Genomic DNA, 20252 nt, shown 5'->3' with positions numbered 1-20252 from the left:
CTGTCTCTTTGAAGTAAGCTGCAAGGATAGTAAATAGATTATATTCAATAGAAAAGTTATATTTCTATATTTTTTTTTAAAGTGCTAATAATAATATATCCAACTAGGCACTAAATCATGTTGTATCATGTTTACTATTTTCCAGTACACTATATGGTAAAACTAATAATTTCTTTCAAAAGTACAACTTGTCCCTCAAAAAACAAGCTCTCATATTGCATAATTGACGGAAAAATAAAAAAAAGTTAGGGCTCGCAGAACAAGGGGAGCAAAAAATAAAAATGAAAAATGGAAAATCGCCCGGGGGTCAAAAGGTTAAAAATGAAAATTCAGCATTAAACATGTTTATTGGTAAGACTGGAGGGAATACGTTTTAGCCAAATGATTATTTATCCTGACCATACCAACCATAAGCAAAATATAACCAGCTCATTTATACTGTAAAGTTCAGAATGTGAAAGCAAAGCCCCCTAAAAAACAGCAAAATGTATTTATTTTTTTTTTTTTTTTAAATTCCACCCCACTAGCAATTTTTATCCCATTTTTCAGTATATTTTGGCACTGTTTCATCAAAATTAATGTTTTTTACATCACTCTTGGGCAAAAGTCGGTTGGAGTAAAAATTGCTACAGAAGTGTGATTTCTTTGTTTTGTGGCATTAATTATGATGAATTCAATAGTTATGATTGATCTTGCCCTTTCCGCTAATCTTCACTTACTTTTCAAAAAGTTGTCGTAGTTGATTAGAACTGGCACAAAAATGCAAAATAAAATCACTATATTTTTGTGCTAACTTAATTTGTGCAAAAAATTATGAAATATTTCAGTTTTACAACAGAATTGTTGTGAAAAATACAATGAACAAAAATATAAATGCAACTTTCGAGAACGGTTCTAGCAGCAAAAAGACCAGCTAATTACTTGCTGGCTTTCCTCTGTAATAGTGTAAGTCACTCTGTGACTCACACTATTATGAAATTTCAGTGTATAGTGTGTGGGAACAGCGCATTCAGATCACTGCTGTATGGATAATGGCGATCGCCATTTTTTTTTTTTTCCTTGTCTTCCTTCCCTAAGCGCGCGCGTGTAGTGGGGCGGGCCAGCTTGTCAGCCAATCCCAGACACACACACAGCTAAGTGGACTTTTAGCCAGAGAAGCAACGGCATGTGTGATAGGATGTCCATGTCACATGTCCCTGCATTATAAAAACGAGTATCTGCCCGTCCGGACGCCATTATCTCTTCTGCGTCTGGGTGTCAGTCACCGCCGGCGAAGCTCCTGTCTCCGATACTGCTGTGCACGCTCTATACATAGCGCTATACAGAATAGGGATAGAAAATTCTTTCAGCCCTTCTAAGGGCTAATACCGGCAGGGTCAGAGCCATAGGTGACAGTCAGGGCAGTGAAAACAGATTTTAACAGCTACACAAGATGACAGCGTCTGTCTAGCTAAAGTCAGGGATTTCCTTGCTGCATTTCCCCATTAGGAGGGATAGAAAGGGAGGCTTCCATTCCTCTACCCAGACCCATAACCCTGCCACTGTACCCTTCTGCCCTTTGCACACTCAAACTCATTGTTACTAAGCCATTATACTAGCAAACACTGAGTGAACTTAGTGGCATCCTAAACGTGGCTGTTGGACTTCATTAGTGTCCCACTAGTGCAAAGATATTTGCAGCATGTCTACCTGCATTGCACACTCAAACTCATTCTTACTAAGCCATTATACTAGCAAACACTGAGTGAACTTAGTGGCATCCTAAACGTGGCTGTTGGACTTCTGTATTGTCCCACTAGTGCAAAGATATTTGCAGCACGTCTGCCTGCATTGCACACTCAAACTCATTGTTACTAAGCCATTATACTAGCAAACACTGAGTGAACTTAGTGGCATCCTAAACATGGCTGTTGGACTTCTGTATTGTCACACTAGTGCAAAGATATTTGCAGCACGTCTGCCTGCATTGCACACTCAAACTCATTGTTACTAAGCCATTATACTAGCACACACTGAGTGAACTTAGTGGCATCCTAAACGTGGCTGTTGTACTCCATTAGTGTCTCACTAGTGCAAAGATATTTGCAGCATGTCTGCCTGCATTGCACACTCAAACTCAATGTTACTAAGCCATTATACTAGCAAACACTGAGGAAACCTAGTGGCATCCTAAAAGTGGCTGTTGTACTCCATTAGTGTCACATTAGTGCAAAGATATTTGCAGCATGTCTGCCTGCATTGCGCACTTAAACTCATTGTTACTAAGCCATCATACTAGCAAACACTGAGGAAACTTAGTGGCATCCTAAAAGTGGCTGTTGCACTCCATTAGTGCCCCACTGGTGCAAATCTATGAGCAGCACCTCTGCATGACACCCTCCTGCTCTGTTTTTAATAAGCTATAATGATAGCAAAAAATGCTGCCATTTAGTGGCATACAAGAACTGGCTGTTGTATTTCATTATTGTCCCACTGGTGCCAAGCTATTTCTAGCACCTGTGCAGGACACACTCCTGCTCTGTTTTTAATAAGCTATAATGATAGCAAAAAAAGCTGCCATTTAGTGGCATACAAGAACTGGATGTTGTATTTCATTATTGTCCCACTGGTGCCAAGCTATTTCTAGCACCTCTGCAGGACACCCTCATGCACATTTTGCTACGCTAATTTTATAGCAAACTCAGGGAATTCCTTGCTGCATTTGATAATTCGGAGGGATAGAAAGTGAGGCTTCCTTTAGCTTTTCCTTCTGTTCATAGACAGCATCTCCAAGTCCACACCCGAAGAGCAAATTCTCCTCCACGTCTAAGTGTGGAGAGGCAGCTAGTGCGCATGCGTGTGCCGATTTACCCCAGCCGCAGCCTAACTACAGTGTTTCGCCTAATGAGTATGCTCAGCCTGACTGTGCCATTGCTGACGCTAAGTCTTCATTTCGGGATACAGCGCATGCTCCCACACTAAGTGTGAAAAGCCTCTTTGCACAGGTACTTGCATTCCGTGCCGGGTCTAAGTCCTGTTTTGTGCCTAGACACCATGCTAAAGCTGATAATCTTTTTTCAGACACTGTATTTCATGCTACTGAGCATGCTCAGGCACTTACTGCATCAGAGACTAGGTCCGGTAATGAACTCTTTGGCCCTGCCCCTGATGTGGGGGGCCCATATAGACCACAGGGCATCAGGTGTCCTGACGATGTGGCCAGGCCACTCCCAAATGGCTTGCAGAGGCCCGCCCCTATGACTTGTCACCTCATTATTGATGGTCAGACGATGACTGGTGAGGTGTTTGTGTCGTGGCAGCCATGAGGTCATTATTGAAGTTGCGGTTCCAAATAGGATGCTAGTTATACCACTCATGACGTGTCACTCTGCTTTTGTCTCCAGGAGGTGCATTGTGGTCCATCCTGGTTTGAGGCGGACCCAGGTTATAAAACGGGCTGGAGCCAACAAGGAGGTGCGCAGTCTTCTATTATGCTCCGAAAGAGCACACCTCCATGTGTTGAACCCATTGCGGCTTTAGGCCAGAGGTAGGCAGGGATAGGGCGTCGATGCAGGCCGCCACCACAGTTGGTAACGCAGAACGGTTAAGACCAGCTCCTGTACTACAAGTCCTGCTTGTGCAGCCCAGTGGCATTAACAGGCCTGCTGCTGCTGATGCGCCTGCTTTCCACAGGTATGGCCCCAATACACACGGTCAGCGTACTGAATGGCCCCTGTGATGTTAACAGGGAGTTCCTGGGCTGGGTGGGCGTGTGGACCCTGTGACGCTAACAGGGCTCCCAGTCTCCAGATCCGAGTGGCGTCTAACTCGGTTCAGGCAACTATTAGTTTCATAGCCACAGAGATCTGTATCCTCCACCTAACCTTCCAGTTGCCAACCTCTCCTTTTCCATCTGGGAGCACGGTGGACATTGACTGCTGATGAGGATATATACCTTTCTCTTTCTTTTCTTATTATTTTTCGTTATATAGCGGTAACATAGTATATACCACCTTATCCAAATCTGCCAGTCCCACCGTAACAGATGGTGTTTCTTCATCAAATGTTACTTTTGCTTAACCACCAAACCCACGGACAAAAACTTTTTTCCCCTTTCCAACACAACTGTTCCTCTTTCCACCAGCATCTGTCCTTTTTCAACTCATTTGGTATATGACCAAAAGTGCAACTCTGCAGGGACACCGTACTCAATGCCATCTCAGCACAGCAGCCAGCCCTCGGTTCCTCAGATGTGGACAAGTAAAAGACCATTTCCTCCTATCCATGACAAAGCGTTAAGATTCACTCTGTGCAGCACTGGTGTTTACTGGAAAAGCAGATCTAAGAATCCGTACCACCTTCTGCAGATACTCCTGTATACGTGCGTCCCTTTCTATGGCAGGAATTATTTCGCCAAATTTTGTCTTGTACCAGGGATCAAACAGTGTGGCAACCCATTAGTTAGCATTACTTCGAATTCGTACAATCCGAGGGTCATGTTGTAGGTAGTGCAGCAAGAAGGCGCTCATGTGTCTTGTGCATCCAGGAGGACCAAGTCCTTGGTGTGTTGGTGGCAGAGAGGTGAGAATCGTGCCTCCTTCCTCTGCCCTCTCCCCCCAACCTCGCACAACCGAAATGTGAGCAAGCTCTCACTCATCTGCTGAGTCTTCCATGCCCATCGCCAGTTCGTCCTCCATTTCTTCATGGGCTCCTGCACCTTCCTCAACAATTTTTGCTGATACTATGCGCCCTTGTTAACCCCTCTCCCCCACCATGACTGCCGCCTAGGTGCCGCTCACCGTCTGGACCTTGTAGATCTTTTTATCCCTTCTGCATATGACTCCTCCTGTACTTCCTCCCCTTCCACTTGGACCAACACCTGACTCCGAATAATGCTTACAGTGTGCTCCATCATGTAGATGACCACAAATGTCAAGCTGAGAATGGTATCGCCAGTGCTAAACATCTTCGTCGACATTTGTAAACTGTGTAGAAGGGTGCATAGGTCCTTGATCTGACACCACTCCAGCAGCGTGATCTGCACCACCTCTGGATCAAGTTAGCCCGGGGTATATGTCAGACCGTATTTCAGCAGGGCTGTGCGGTGCTGCCACAGATGCTGCAACATGTGCAGATTCCATTTCCTGCGTGTCGGAACATCGCATTTCCGGCATTTAACCGCCAGACCCTAAGACTTCAGGAGCGATGAAAGTTGTTGAGCTGCTGGGTGCGAAGGATGAAAGTGAGCACATAGCAGCGTGCCCGCTGCACAAGGCCATGTAGGCCGGGATGGTATTTTAAAAATTGCTGGAGAATCCGATTCAACACGTGAGCCATACAAGGCACATGTGTCATTTTGCCCTGCCGAAGGGCCGCAGACAGGTTTGCATCATTGCCGCACACGGCTGTTAAGTCACCAACGTAGTCCACTCAATCAGTTTGTACTCCGGTCGCCAGGTGACAACGTGTTCCTTTCGTGCATAGTGCTGATGATGGTAAAGGAGTCGATGCCAGCGGTGCAGGGGAAGCAGGTTATGGTCACCCACTGGGTTGCGTTACCTTGACAGATACAGAACCACAGGCTAAATGTAGGTGGTGGGTATCTCACAGATGAAGTACCATCATTCAGCTACAACCAATGGGAAGACACCACACCCTTTTTTAGGCCCCTCCGGTCTGCAGACCACTGCTAGACAAAGCTATGAACCTCTTGTTACTGTTACCCCCAGTTCAGTTTTATGATTCTGTGTGCTTGTTACCTGACTACTTTTCCTGCTTGATGTTTATGTACCTCGTTGGCCGATCCGCATTTCACCTCTGCTTGTTTTCTGATTAAGTCCTGGCCATCCCATTCTGTTCCTCTTCCTCAATTAATGTTTTTGACCCTGCATGACTACTATTCTCTGGAACTGCAGGCTTCCACAGGTATTGATCAACTTGGGCACTGTGTAATTCAAAATCACTGTATAGGGGTTAAAGGGTTTCAGGGTTCTGGGTGTCCAGCTTGGTGAGTGGCTTGCCTCTAGCCTATCCTTTATAGCCCATCTGAGTGTGTCGATCCAGGCAGGCGTTACACCGTGCCCTCTGCAGAAGGCCATGTAGGCCGGGATAGTGTTTTAAAATTGCTGGACATCCAGGTTCAACACGTGAGCCATACAAGGCACGTGTGTCACAATGTCCTGAAGAAGGGTCGCAGACTGGTTTGCATCATTGTCGCACTCGACCTTCCGTGGCTGCTGGTTGAGTGGAGACAACCATTGATGAAACTCGGTCTCACTCTTCAGAGCTTACCGTCCACAACTCCTCAGCGGTGTGACGCATTTCCCAGACAATTTCTAAGTAAAGAGTCGACCGCATCATGCTGTTGAGCTGTGCTGCCAGCATAGTAAGGAGGTGTGTGGGATTAATTGGGCACAGTTACAAGGAAGGGTGGCCTGACCACACAGGGATTGGGCCGAGGTGGAGGACCCACACGAGGTTGAGGAGGCAGAAGCAGTGGAGGAACTTGTACATACATTGGAAGGATTGACACACAAGTCGTGGGGACGGCAAGACTTGTACAGCAAACCCTTCTCCATATCTTACCATAGTTACCCAGTGCCCAGTCAGCAACATGTAACTCACTTGTCTATGCTTACTGGTCCAAGTATCTGTGGTGAAATGCACCCGGTCACACACAGAGTTTCTCAAGGAATCGGTGAGGTTGTGTGCGACCTGCTGTGGTAGCGCGGGCACGCCTTTCTTGGAGAAGGAGTGACGACTGGCCATCGGCTCTTGGGGCACTGCAATGGGCATAAGGTCTCGAAAATCCTCGGTCTCAAAAGGGTGTAAAGGCAGCCTTTCTGTTGCCAACAAGTTGCAGATGATGAAACTCAACCTCTTAGGCATGTCATGCCCTTCGAAAATCATTTAAAACACAGCGAGGGGACTCCAACCACAGTCTCCCTCGTTTCCACTAATTGGGCCACACACACCCCACTTGACTGGCATCAGTTGACCCTCCTTTTGAAAAAGAAAAAGATGCTTTGCATGAAGCACTCTCAAAAATACGCGTGCCTTTTGCCTCCCCTGGCTGACCCAGGGGAAGAAAAGTCCTATGAGAGCCATGACTTGTTCATCTTGATTCTTTTAGAAACACAGCGAGGGGACTCCAACCACAGTCTCCCTCGTTGCCACTAATTGGGCTACACACACCCCACTTGACTGGCATAAGTTGACCCCCCTTTTGAAAAAGAAAAAGATGCTTTGCATGAAGCACTCTCAAAAATACGCGTGCCTTTAACCTCCCCTGGATGACCCAGGGGAAGAAAAGTCCTCTGAGAGCAATGACTTGTTCATCTTGGTTCTTTTACAAACACAGCAAGGGGACTCCAACCACAGTTTCCCTCGTTTCCACTAATTGGGCCACACACACCCCACTTGACTGGCATCAGTTGACCCCCCTTTTGAAAAAGAAAAAGATGCTTTGCATGAAGCACTCTCAAAAATACACGTGCCTTTCGCCTCCCCTGGCTGACCCAGGGGAAGAAAAGTCCTCTGAGAGCCATGTCCACATTGTCAGTGGACAGACACGTGTGCTTATCTGCCAGCAGACCCCCAGCAGCACTGAAGACAGGTTCTGAGAGAACGCTGGCTGTAGGACACGACAAGATCCCCAAGGCGTACGTGGCAAGCTCAGGCAATTTATCCAGATTGGAAGCCTAAAATGAGCAGGGCTCAAGTTGCACAGTAATGGCATCGATGTTTCCTTGCATATACTCATATATCTGTGTGTCCTCCTCTTTTTCCTTGTCCAGATTTTTTGTTTTCGCATGAGTATATGTCCTTGTCACTTTCCCATGTGTTTGTGTTGTGTTGTGAGTTGTTTGTCACCATTTGGACACCTTTGAGGGTGTTTTCTAGGTGTTTTTATGTGTTTGTGATTGCCTGCCATTGTTTCCTATGCGGTTCGAGTTCGGTTCGTTGAACGTTCGACGAACCGAACTCGAACGAGACCTCCGTTCGGCGAAACGAACTCGAGCCGAACCGGGACCGGTTTTCTCATCTCTAGAGGTGAGTATACAGGAACAGCGGGGTATCTACCGGACTGGCTCAGGTCCTCAGTGAGGCCTTCCCCGTGCTTCATACTGTATGGTGCTAGTTAACCGCCCTCTGTTATTGGCTGGCTGTTGTAGGGCAGGTGGCCCCATGCGGCTCCACATGTTGGCCGGGTCTCCACTCTCCACTGCACCTTCAGATGTCCTTCTGGAGCCCCGGGAGTGTCACAGTTAACAGACGCTGCCATGTCTTCTAACTGTGACGTCACGCTGTGCGCCCTGAACTCCTGCTTCCCGCCGGAGAGAATCAATGGAGCCTGCAGACCTGACCGGAGACAAGCTGGGGGAAGGTAAGAAGTCCTCGTGTGTGTGTGTTTGTGTATGTGTGTGTGTGTTATATATGAGTGTGTGGGTGTGCTATTTATATAAAGTGTGTGTGTGTAATATATATATACAGTACATATACATATAAAGTGTGTTTGTTTGTGTAATAAACATATATATAGTCTGTGTGTAATATACTGTATATATAGTGTGTGTAATATATAGAGTGTGTGTAATATATATATATATATATATATATATATATATATATATATATATATATAAAAATATACATACAGTGCCTACAAGTAGTATTCAACCCCCTGCAGATTTAGCAGGTTTGATAAGATGCAAATAAGTTAGACCTGCAAACTTCAAACAAGAGCAGGATTTATTAACAGATGCATAAATCTTACAAACCAACAAGTTATGTTGCTCAGTTACATTTTAATAAATTTTCAACATAAAAGTGTGGGTCAATTATTATTCAACCCCTAGGTTTAAAATTTTGTGGAATAACCCTTGTTTGCAATTACAGCTAATAATCGTCTTTTATAAGACCTAATCAGGCCGCACAGGTCTCTAGAGTTATCTTGGCCCACTCCTCCATGCAGATCTTATCCAAGTTATCTAGGTTCTTTGGGTGTCTCATGTGGACTTTAATCTTGAGCTCCTTCCACAAGTTTTCAATTGGGTTAAGGTCAGGAGACTGACTAGGCCACTGCAACACCTTGATATTTTCCCTCTTGAACCAGGCCTTGGTTTTCTTGGCTGTGTGCTTTGGGTCGTTGTCTTGTTGGAAGATGAAATGACGACCCATCTTAAGATCCTTGATGGAGGAGCGGAGGTTCTTGGCGAAAATCTCCAGGTAGGCCGTGCTATCCATCTTCCCATGGATGCGGACCAGATGGCCAGGCCCCTTGGCTGAGAAACAGCCCCACAGCATGATGCTGCCACCACCATGCTTGACTGTAGGGATGGTATTCTTGGGGTCGTATGCAGTGCCATCCAGTCTCCAAACGTCACGTGTGTGGTTGGCACCAAAGATATCGATCTTGGTCTCATCAGACCAGAGAACCTTGAACCAGTCTGTCTCAGAGTCCTCCAAGTGATCATGAGCAAACTGTAGACGAGCCTTGACATGACGCTTTAAAGTAAAGGTACCTTACGGGCTCGTCTGGAACGGAGACCATTGCAGTGGAGTACGTTATTTATGGTATTGACTGAAACCAATGTCCTCACTGCCATGAGATCTTCCTTGTTGTCCTTGGGTTAGCCTTGACTCTTCGGACAAGCCTGGCCTCGGCACGGGTGGAAACTTTCAAAGGCTGTCCAGGCCGTGGAAGGCTAACAGTAGTTCCATAAGCCTTCCACTTCCGGATGATGCTCCCAACAGTGGAGACAGGTAGGCCCAACTCCTTGGAAAGGGTTTTGTACCCCTTGCCAGCCTTGTAACCCTCCACGATCTTGTCTCTGATGGCCTTGGAATGCTCCTTTGTCTTTCTCATGTTGACCAAGTATGAGTGCTGTTCACAAGTTTGGGGAGGGTCTTAATTAGTCAGAAAAGGCTGGAAAAGAGATAATTAATCCAATCATGTGAAGCTCATTGTTCTTTGTGCCTGAAATACTTCTTAATACTTTAGGGGAACCAAACAGAATTCTTGAGGTTTGAGGGGTTGAATAATAAATGACCCTCTGAATAAACTTTTCACAATTTAAAAAAAAACGTGTGTCAACGTACATATATATCACATACACTGAAAATACACACACCACATACAGTGTGTGCAGGCTTGTGCCTGTGTCTACATATGTGTGCTTGTCTTTGCATGTGTTTGCCCTTCTGCATGTCTACATATGTTTGTGTGCATGTATGTGCCTGGCTGCATTCTTGTGCATGTCTGCATATGTGTTTGTGTGTCTGTGTGCATGCATGTGATTGGCTGCGTTCTTGTGCGTGCGTCTGTTTGCATGATTGTGTGTAAGTCTGCGTTAATGTTTGTGTCTATGTGAATATGTGCATGTGTGTCTACGTGCACCTGTCTGCATGTATGTAAACTTCTCTGTATGTGTGCATATGCGTGCCTGTCTGTGTGTGTCTACATATATAAGCGTATATGTGTGTATGTGCACATTTCTGTGTCTGCATATGCGTGTCTGTGTGCATGTCTTTGTATGTTCAGACCTGTATGTTTACGTATGTGTGAGTGTGTGTGCTTCTCTGCATGAGGGTTCATGTCTGTGTGCATTTGTATGCATGTGTCTGTGTGCCTGTCTGCATGCATTTGTCTGTCTTTGTATATCTGTTTTTCTATGTATGTAAGCATGTGTGCATGCATGTGTGTCTACATATGTTTGCATGTCAGTGCATTTTTGTATGTGTGCATGCATGTGTCAATGTGTGCCTGTCTACATGTGTATGCATATGTGTGGTCCTACATTACATCTTTAAACATCGCTGCTATGCGCTGCGCTCTGATGTCATTGCGTGGCTTTTGATGGGTGGGGTGGCCATTTTACCACATGGGATATGAAGCCGCAGGGTGGAGGGGGGAGCGCAGGGAGGTGAGAAGAATCTTGTTGTTCCTCCCTTTGTGAATGGACAGAGTAGTGTATATAGGAGCCCAGGATGGGGTAGTTTAGAGGGCCTGGGATGGAGGAAGATAGGGGCCCAGGATGGGACAGTTTAGGGGCCTGGGATGGAGGAACATAGGGGCCCAGGATGGGACAGTTTAGGGGCCTGTGATGGAGGAACATAGAAGGCCAGGAAGGTAGACATTATTAAATAATGGAGGTTAGGATTGGAGACATTATTAAATATAGGGGGCCAGGATGGGGGACATAATTACTATATGGGGCCAGAGTGAGGAACATACATTATTGGTTTATGCTGGCAAATAGTGGAGATAATTACTGTAGGGGTAAATTAGGAGACTTTATTACTGATGAATATAGTTTATTTTTTATGATACTATCTTGCATGGTGGGAACAAAAGTCTGATGTAGTATAGAAATTGGGGAAACAGTGTGGAATGTGCCCTGGGAGTGATCAGCTATAGGTGACTGTGTGTTATTTTCTGCAGAGGCATTTTCTGGCTGGAAGAAATGATGGCAGTCAGCACCAAATGGAGAGGAAAAGCAAAGGTGAACAACGTCAGCTAGAGACGTCACTGGTAAGTCAGTGTATTACATGTACAGACACACACTATACACTATATACAGAACTCCTGTGTATAATGTCACTGGTGATCACTGTATTACCTATATACAGATCTCCTGTCTATAAAGTCACCAGTGATCACTGTTTTAGCTGTACCCTATATACAGAATTCCTGTGTATGTCACCAGTGATCATTCTGTTTCCTGTACACTATACACATACACTATATACAGAGCTTCTGTGTATAATGTCACTGGTGATCACTGTATTACCTGTACACTGACACTATATACAGAGCTCCTGTGTATAATGGCACTGATGGTAATCTTAGTATTATTAATATTGTGGTTTTTATTCATGATCATTATTGTAGTATTATTCAGTCAGTATGTGGTCTGGTCTTGGCATGTTGGTATTTGACCCTTGTAAGTGGTTGTATCCGGTCACTATGTTGTGTTAATATGTGGTCTGATCACGATATGGTGGTATTTCTCTTTTGTATGTGGTATTATTCAGTCACTATGTGGTCTGGTCATAGTGTGGCGATATTTCTTCCTTTGTATGTGGTTGTATTCGGTCACTATGTGGTGGTAATATGTTGTCTGGTCACGATATGGTGGTATTTCTCTTTTGTATGTGCTATTATTTGGTCAAGATGTGGTTTAGTCACAGTGTGGTGATATTTCTCCCTTGCATGTGGTATTATTCAGTCACTATGTGGTCTGGTCATAGTGTTGCAGTATTTCTTCCTTTGTATGTGGTTATATTCGTTCACTATGTGGTGGTAATATGTTGTCTGCTCACGGTGTGACAGTATTTCTCCCTTGTATGTGGTAATATTGGTCTTGGTATACTGGATTGTGTTGTGTATGGAGGTCCCTTTTTCTCTCTGATATCAATATGGGAATATACTTTATTTCCAATAGAGAGTAAATACTTGAATGTTTAACCCCTCCCTGTCCTGTGATTATTACACTGTAGCACATATGCACTAACAGAGGTTGTCTGGTGAAAACAAGTAATTGCCTCTTCATTTTACTATATGGAGGACTATCTGACGCCTATTATACTCTTCTACAGCCCCGTGCACATGTTGAGTGTTTGGTCAGTATTTTACCTCCTTATTTGTAGCCAAAACCAGGAGTGGAACAATCAAAGGTAAAGTATAATAGAAACACGGGCACCACTTCTGCATTATTCTCCCACTCCTGGATTTGGTTACAAATACTGATGTAAGATACTGACTGTGTTTGGGGGGCACTTTTGTGGTCATCAAATTTTATGGCTGCAATGAAAGGGGAATCTAGGGGCTTTAATAGGAAGAAATTACTTGGTAAGGGCTGTAAAGTTGTGAAATATGCTCTTCTGTGTCCCAGCTGAATATTTTTATTTACTATTATTATTATATTTTTTTTTGGGGGGGCCCAATTAGAAATTCTGCTATGGGGCCCCATGATTTCTAAGTACGCCCCTGATATGGGCAATAATGACAGTAGCAGCACTATCAACATATCAACATAACAAATATACAACTTTTTATTTGTCTTCAATATATTCAAGAAAATGTACAGTCACCTGGTTTTAAAGTAAACTGAAAACCTGTTATAATAATGCATAAAGACAAACACAAAAGACAACATATTTTACCTATAATTTAAATTAAACAATGCCATTGTAATGTAGAAAATCAATTGTCTAGTATTAAGCTAAAAATTATATCTGTCTTGGCTATGATTCCATGATATTTGCTGGCATGACACCCTTCGTAAGCAGTAGATATATGTTGGGGAGTTCACTAGGTCAGGTAGATCTTATAATCTCAAGTTCCTGGTGGGCACATGGGCTACGAGCATCAGTGCAGCATGTGGGTGAAGAACAGAGGGCAAAAAGAGCAGAGGGACTGCAAACTCCAGACAGACAATTGATGCTAGAAACAGCAGACAGGTAGTTGAATACTGAAAAGAGCAGGCAGGTAGATAACTATATGACTTGAAGTCACAGAAAGTCAGGAAGGAATCCTGGAAACTGCAGACAAGTTGCAGACAAAATTCCAAAATAACCAGAAAGGCTTAATAACATGAAAGTTGCTCACAGCCAGGAAGACATCCTGAAAACCGCAGGTGGACATGGGGAAGACGTCCTAGAAACCCAGGCACAGGTAGCAGAAAGAGCTTTTGAGAAAATAAAAAGTCTAAATACCATTTTAGCTGCCGACAGCCAAGAGGACATCTTGTCAACCGCAGACAGGTTGTGTGATACTGAAACTGCAGGAAAGAAGTTAGCAATACTGGAAAAGGCAGCCATGTAGGTAACTGTTGAAATGGAAGCCACAGATAGCCAAGAGGACATCCTGGAAATCATATAATTGAAACAGGCACTCCAATGTGGAAATTTTTAGAAGACTTTATTAATAACAGCAAGCAGTTCAATCACAAGACGTTTTGGTCAATATGCTGACCTTCATCAGAGGAACTAGCTGTATGTAGTCAGACAGAAACAACAAAATGGCCGGGGGAAAAAATGTAAAGCTACGGTATGCATCTGGAAATATGTGTATTAGAAGATAAGGGAGAAGGAAAAACTGAGAATGAAGGAGCAAGATGATGGGCAGGAGCAGCTGATTATCTCCTGAAGGATATGGAGAAAATTGGTAATGGTAGCCAAAAGGGGTAATGGGATCGTGATGTCCGCATGCAATATCTATTGCTTGTGCATAGAATTCAATGTAAAATTATGCAGTATGTGGAGTACCAAGGATTCAGGAAACTCTATGTAGAAGTAATACAATGCCCCTAGTTAAACAGGGGAGCAGTGATCCCCGTTACATGTGGGGTACAGGAGATGGCCAAAGTTTAGATGATGAGTACAGGGAGAGTCAGGAGGGAAACATGCAGTGTCCACCATTGGTGTGTGAGAGACAATGGCCCTGTTTAACCATGGCCATTGTCTTACTTCTACAAAGATTTTCCTTGGTACTCCATATACTGCATAATATTACATTCAATTCTATGAACAAGCGATATATAATGCGTGCTGACATCATAATCCCATTAACCCTTTTGGCTACCATTACCGATTTTCTCCATATCCTTCAGGAGATGAGCAGCTACTCCTGCCCATCATCTTGCTCCTTCATTCTCAATTTTTCCTGCTCCCTTATCTTCTAATATACAACATATTTCCGGATGCATGCCATAGCTTTACATTTTTTTCCCTGGACTATTTTGTTGTATCTGTCTGCTTACATACAGTTAGTACCTCTGATGAAGGTCAGCATATTAACCGAAACGTCTTGTAATTCAATTGCTTGTTGTTATTAGAAAAGTCTTCTAAAAAATGTCCACATTGGAGTGCCTGGTTCAATTATATTGAATTTCTATGTAGTTGGACCCTATCAGAGCACCCATTCTATATCAGAAGTGCCGTGCTACTTTATATCCTGGAAACCATAGGCAGTAAATGCAATACTGGAAACCACAGGCAGGTAGGTAACTGTGTAACTAGAAATTGCAGAAAGGTTGTAAAACTACTATAAGCCACAGGTAAACAATCAACATACTGAACACACTGGGTGGCACGGTGGCTCAGTGGTTAGCACTGCAGCCTGCAGCGCTGGGGTCCTGGGTTCAAATCCTACCAAGGACACCATCTGCAAGGAGTTTGTATGTTCTCCCCGTGTTTGCATGGGTTTTCTGGTTTCCTCCCACACTCCAAAGACATAGAGATAGGGACTCTAGATTGTGAGCCCAGATGGGACAGTGTTGCCAATGTATGTAAAGTGCTGTGGCATTAATAGCACTATATAAATGAATAAAATTATTATTCCTGTAGCTTTTAATGAGTTCCTGGATCCTGGATGAAGGTATATTTGACCATTCCTGTTTACAAAAAAATAACAATTCAGTTCAGTTTGATGGTTGCCGAGCATGGACAGCTAGCTTCAAATCATCCCACAGATTTTCAATGATATTCAGGTCTGAGGACTGGGATGGCCATTCCAGAACATTGTAAATGTTCGTCTGCATGAATGCCTGAGTAGATTTGGAGCGGTGTTTTGGATCATTGTCTTGCTGAAATATCCATCCCCTGCGTAACTTCAACTTTGTCACTGATTCTTGCACATTATTGTCAAGAATCTGCTGATAGTGAGTTGAATCCATGCGACCCTCAACTTTAACAAGATTCCCGGTGCCGGCATTGGCCACACAGCCCCAAAGCATGATGGAACCTCCACCAAATTTTACTGTGGGTAGCAAGTGCTTTTCTTGGAATGCCGTGTTTTTTTGCATCCATGCATAACGCCTTTTTGTATGACCAAACGACTCAATCTTTGTTTCATCAGTCCACAGGACCTTCGTCCAAAATGTAACTGGCTTGTCCAAATGTGCTTTTGCATACCTCAGGCGACTGTTTGTGGCTTGCTTGCAGAAATGGCTTCTTTCGCATCACTCTCCCATGCAGCTTCTCCTTGTGCAACGTGCGCTGTATTGTTGACCAATGCACATTGACACCATCTGCAGCAAGATGATGCCGCAGGTCTTTGTAGGTGGTCTGGGGATTGTCCTTGACTGTTCTCACCATTCTTCTCTGCCTTTCTGTTAATTTTCTTGGCCTGCCACTTCTGGGCTTAACAAGAACTGTACCTGTGTTCTTCCATTTCCTTACTATGTTCCTCACAGTGGAAACTAACAGTTTAAATCTCTCAGACAACTTTTTGTATCCTTCCCCTGAACAACCATGTTGAATATGCTTTGTTTTCACATCATTTGAGAGTTGTTTTGAGGAGCCCATGATGCCACTCTTCATAGGAGATTCAAATAGGAGAACAACTTGCAAGTGGCCACCTTAAATACCTTTTTTCATGATTGGATACACCTGCCTATGATGTTCAAAACTCAATGAGGTTACAAAAACAATTTAGTGCTTTAGTAAGTCAGTAAAAAGTAGGTAGGAGTGTTCAAATCATGAAATTGATAAGGGTGCCCATACTTTTGCACCGGTCAAATTTTGTTTAAATGCGGATTGCACATTTTCTGTTAGTACAATAAACCTCATTTCAATCCAGAAATATTACTCAGTCCAGTCTATCAGTCATTAGATGTTTGAAACAGAAATAGCTGTTGCAAAAACCCAATTTGTTATAAAGAAAAAAGGTTAACATTAATATATAATACCATAATATATATATATATATATATATATATATATATATATATATATATATATATATATGACCCCAATTTCTTTGTAGCTCTTTATTATACTATTATCTTCTATTTTAATAGGCATTTCCATTCTAAGAGACCATATCGGTAAGGGATGATTCCGGGTAATTATATAAGCAGTTGGATTGTCTTCATTGTTAAAGTTAACTGAGTTGCCAAAGACAATTTATTTCTAACTTTAGGAAATCATCTGATGTAAATATAACATGACAGGTCAGATTTCTTTGTACATTTATATATTTGACATTTGACATTTCTAACACTTGCTCAACCCTAACATTAGAGATGAGTGAAAGTTTGAGATCTGTGCAGCAAAATGTAAGTGATAAATGTGTGTGAATCTTACCTGCTGGGCATAGGAAGTCAAACAGGTAAGGTTAGAGCGCAATTAGTGGACATTGGGTGGAAGGTTACCATTCTGATCTAATTGATTCCTGCCAGTAACACATACATGTACTTGCTTTGACAGTGCTGAAAAAAAATATTTTCTTTATTTTATAAAGTGAAAGGTGTATATATATATATATATATATATATATATATATATATATATATATGAATAAATAAGTCTATTAGTCTCTATTAGGCTGGTGTACTTAGTTTGAAATTCTATGCAGTAATCTTTTTGGAAACCCTCTATACATAATATTAAAATGAATAGCTAGAAATCAACTTATAATATCCTTTTGTAAGGGGTGCACCATGCCACTAGAACAGTGTTTTACAAGAGATCCAAAGTTTGTCAACATAAAACCTTTATTTTGCCCAAAACCTGATGATCATAATTAGATAACAGCAATGACTGTAGCACAGAGAAAGTTATTAACTAAATTTTCTGAAGGTAACAACAGTCACCAATCAGTAGGACGTGTACAGGCCTTGGCTTTGAATGACTTCAGCACATATGCGGCCACAGGACATCACTAGTCTCTGACATTGCTCTGGAGTGATTTTGGTCCACTCTTCTTCCAGTTTCTCCCACAGTTCTTAAACTGTTGTGGGCTTCTTGGCCATAACTTTGTCACCAAGGATTTTCAACAGGTGTTCTTTTGGGTTTAGATCAGGACTCTGGGTGGTCATTTCATTATTTCAATGTTTTCTGTTTCAAGCAACTGCTTTACCCATTTTGCTGTGTGACAGGTGGCATTGTCCGGCATGAAAATTGCTGGCTGAATGAGTGATGACCACAAGTAAGGAACCATATGTTGTTGAAGAAGGTTCTGATACACCAGTGCATTCACTCTGCCACGCTATGTAGCTCTATGAGAGGTCCAACTCCTGCTGCAGAAAACATTCCCTAAACCATGACACTTCCTCCACCACTTTTTACTGACGTCTTAACACACTTTAGGTTCAGTCTTTCCCCAGTTTGTCGACGGACATAATGTTTCAACCTAGAGTTGAGCAAGTATTTAACTATTCGTACTCATAACAAATACTGTCTAATACTCGCATATTCAATCCAAATAGTGTGTGCAATGCAAGTCAATGTGGAATTCTCGCAATGTAGTGAGTAACCGGAATTCTGCACTATTCGCTATTTGCACGAATAGTACGGCATTTAGGTTACTCGTTACTTTTCGAGTTTATCACCATTGACTTGCATTGCATACACTATTTGGAATGATAATGCGTGTATTAGACAGTACTTGTTTTGAGTATAGTGAGTACGAATAGTTAGGTATTAGCTCAACTCTCATCAGACCCAAATAAATTAAACTTGCTTTCATCACTAAAATGAACTGTGGACCACTTCTTCTCTGTCCACACAACATAGGCTTCACCAGTGGTGAGTCTACCGTTTTGTTTCTTTGTGCTAATGAGAGGTTTGGTCACTGCAGAGTGGCTTTCAGTCCAAATGTTCTCAAATGTTGTGACACTGTATGACAAGACAGATCCTTACCTTTTTCAGTGCTGAACTTCCAAGCAATTCCAGCTGCAGTGTTGAAATGATTACCCATGGAGATTCTCCGCATTATCCTGTCCTCTCTTGCGAGGATAACCAGGCTTCTTGGGGGACTTGAAAGAATTTGTGATGTAAATATGGAATATTCTCAAAATCACAGACTTTGAATACCAGCTTCTCTTGTTGTGGCTGATAGGATCATCTCTCTGGCCTTCATCTGGACAACCTGCTGCCGAAGGGTTTCAGTCACTTTGGAGTGCACAATAATTTTGAAATTCAGTTTAAACTGGAAAGTTACGCTGCCAGTTAAATAGGGTTTGTCAGATAATTAAGGAAATTAGCACCAGGTGCCAGGTTACCAGCAATAACTTGAAGGTATCTGAAACTGTTCTCTAATTTTGATCAGTGTTCTTTTACTTTTTTTGCATTTACATTTTTATTATGTGCTTTTGAAAAGATGCAATTTATGAAATAAGCTTAAAATACTGCTGGATTACTCATGTTAGGATATCATCACATAGGACTACATAATGACCTTAACATTTAGGAAATTGTGTGTTGTTCTCTAATTTTAGTCTCCAGTGTATTTGTTAAGGTATCCGGTATGTATTCTTAAATTAAGCTCTTGGGAAATAACGGCTTTTTTCATATCTTTCCTGGGAAGAATGGGTATTTAGGCTCAAACCACCATTTTTTTGTTTATTACATGTGCAAGGAATTTAATATTCTTTTAATTCATCTAGATTTTAAAAATAAACTAGGAAGGATATTTTGTCAGAATGGCTTTGCAATAGATTAGTTCCCTTTACATATTGAAATTGTGAAAGGAATTAATCTACATATCTTTCGTCTGGATGTGTCTTGCTTAACATATGAATAATAATAATAATCATCATTGTTATTTTTTTAAATGGCAGCATATTTTGCAGTACTTTACAAATGAAAGCGTATATATTTAAATAAAATCAGTGATAACAGAATAAGCAAAAATAACAGAATAACCAGTTTGACTGCAACCAATCACAGAGGGTCGGTAGTGGAAGCATTGAATATTCAAAAGGTTTAAAGCGCGGACCCAGAAGCAGTGTGACAGCACTGCAGAAACTAGTAAGTATAATTGTCCTGCTTTAATCCTTTTTTTAGGCCTCTAGCCCTTTATACATGCAATCGAACCTGAAAAACAACACAGACTTTGGTGAGAAATCCTTACTCGAGATCTGTGCATGGACACAAGGTGTCTGGTACAGACCCCGAAATTTACAGTTTGGGTTTCCCCATCACTAGACTTGGAGCCTTTTTGTGCGACAAATAAAAAAAAAGTTAATAAATTTCATTTTCCACATGTCTACATTACATCAGCACCATTTTTGAAATATATTCTTTGGGGGGAAGATAGAAGGGTTAAAAGTTTATCAGCAATTTCTGATCTTCGATGAACTTCCATATCTTAGCCGAACGGTTCGCTGAACATTTTCAAACAAAATTTAAATCAATGACAGGCCAAAATTCCATAGAATACACCATTGGTGGTTTTGAAAAGCTTCCAAAACAGCAAAAATACATTTTGCATTGCAGCCCCACTGTTTTGGAATTGCAATAAGCTTTTTAGACTATTGACAAAA

This window comes from Anomaloglossus baeobatrachus, chromosome 1 (genome assembly GCF_048569485.1).
Source record: "Anomaloglossus baeobatrachus isolate aAnoBae1 chromosome 1, aAnoBae1.hap1, whole genome shotgun sequence".
NCBI classification, from domain to species: domain Eukaryota; kingdom Metazoa; phylum Chordata; class Amphibia; order Anura; family Aromobatidae; genus Anomaloglossus; species Anomaloglossus baeobatrachus.
This window is presented reverse-complemented; position numbering follows the sequence as displayed.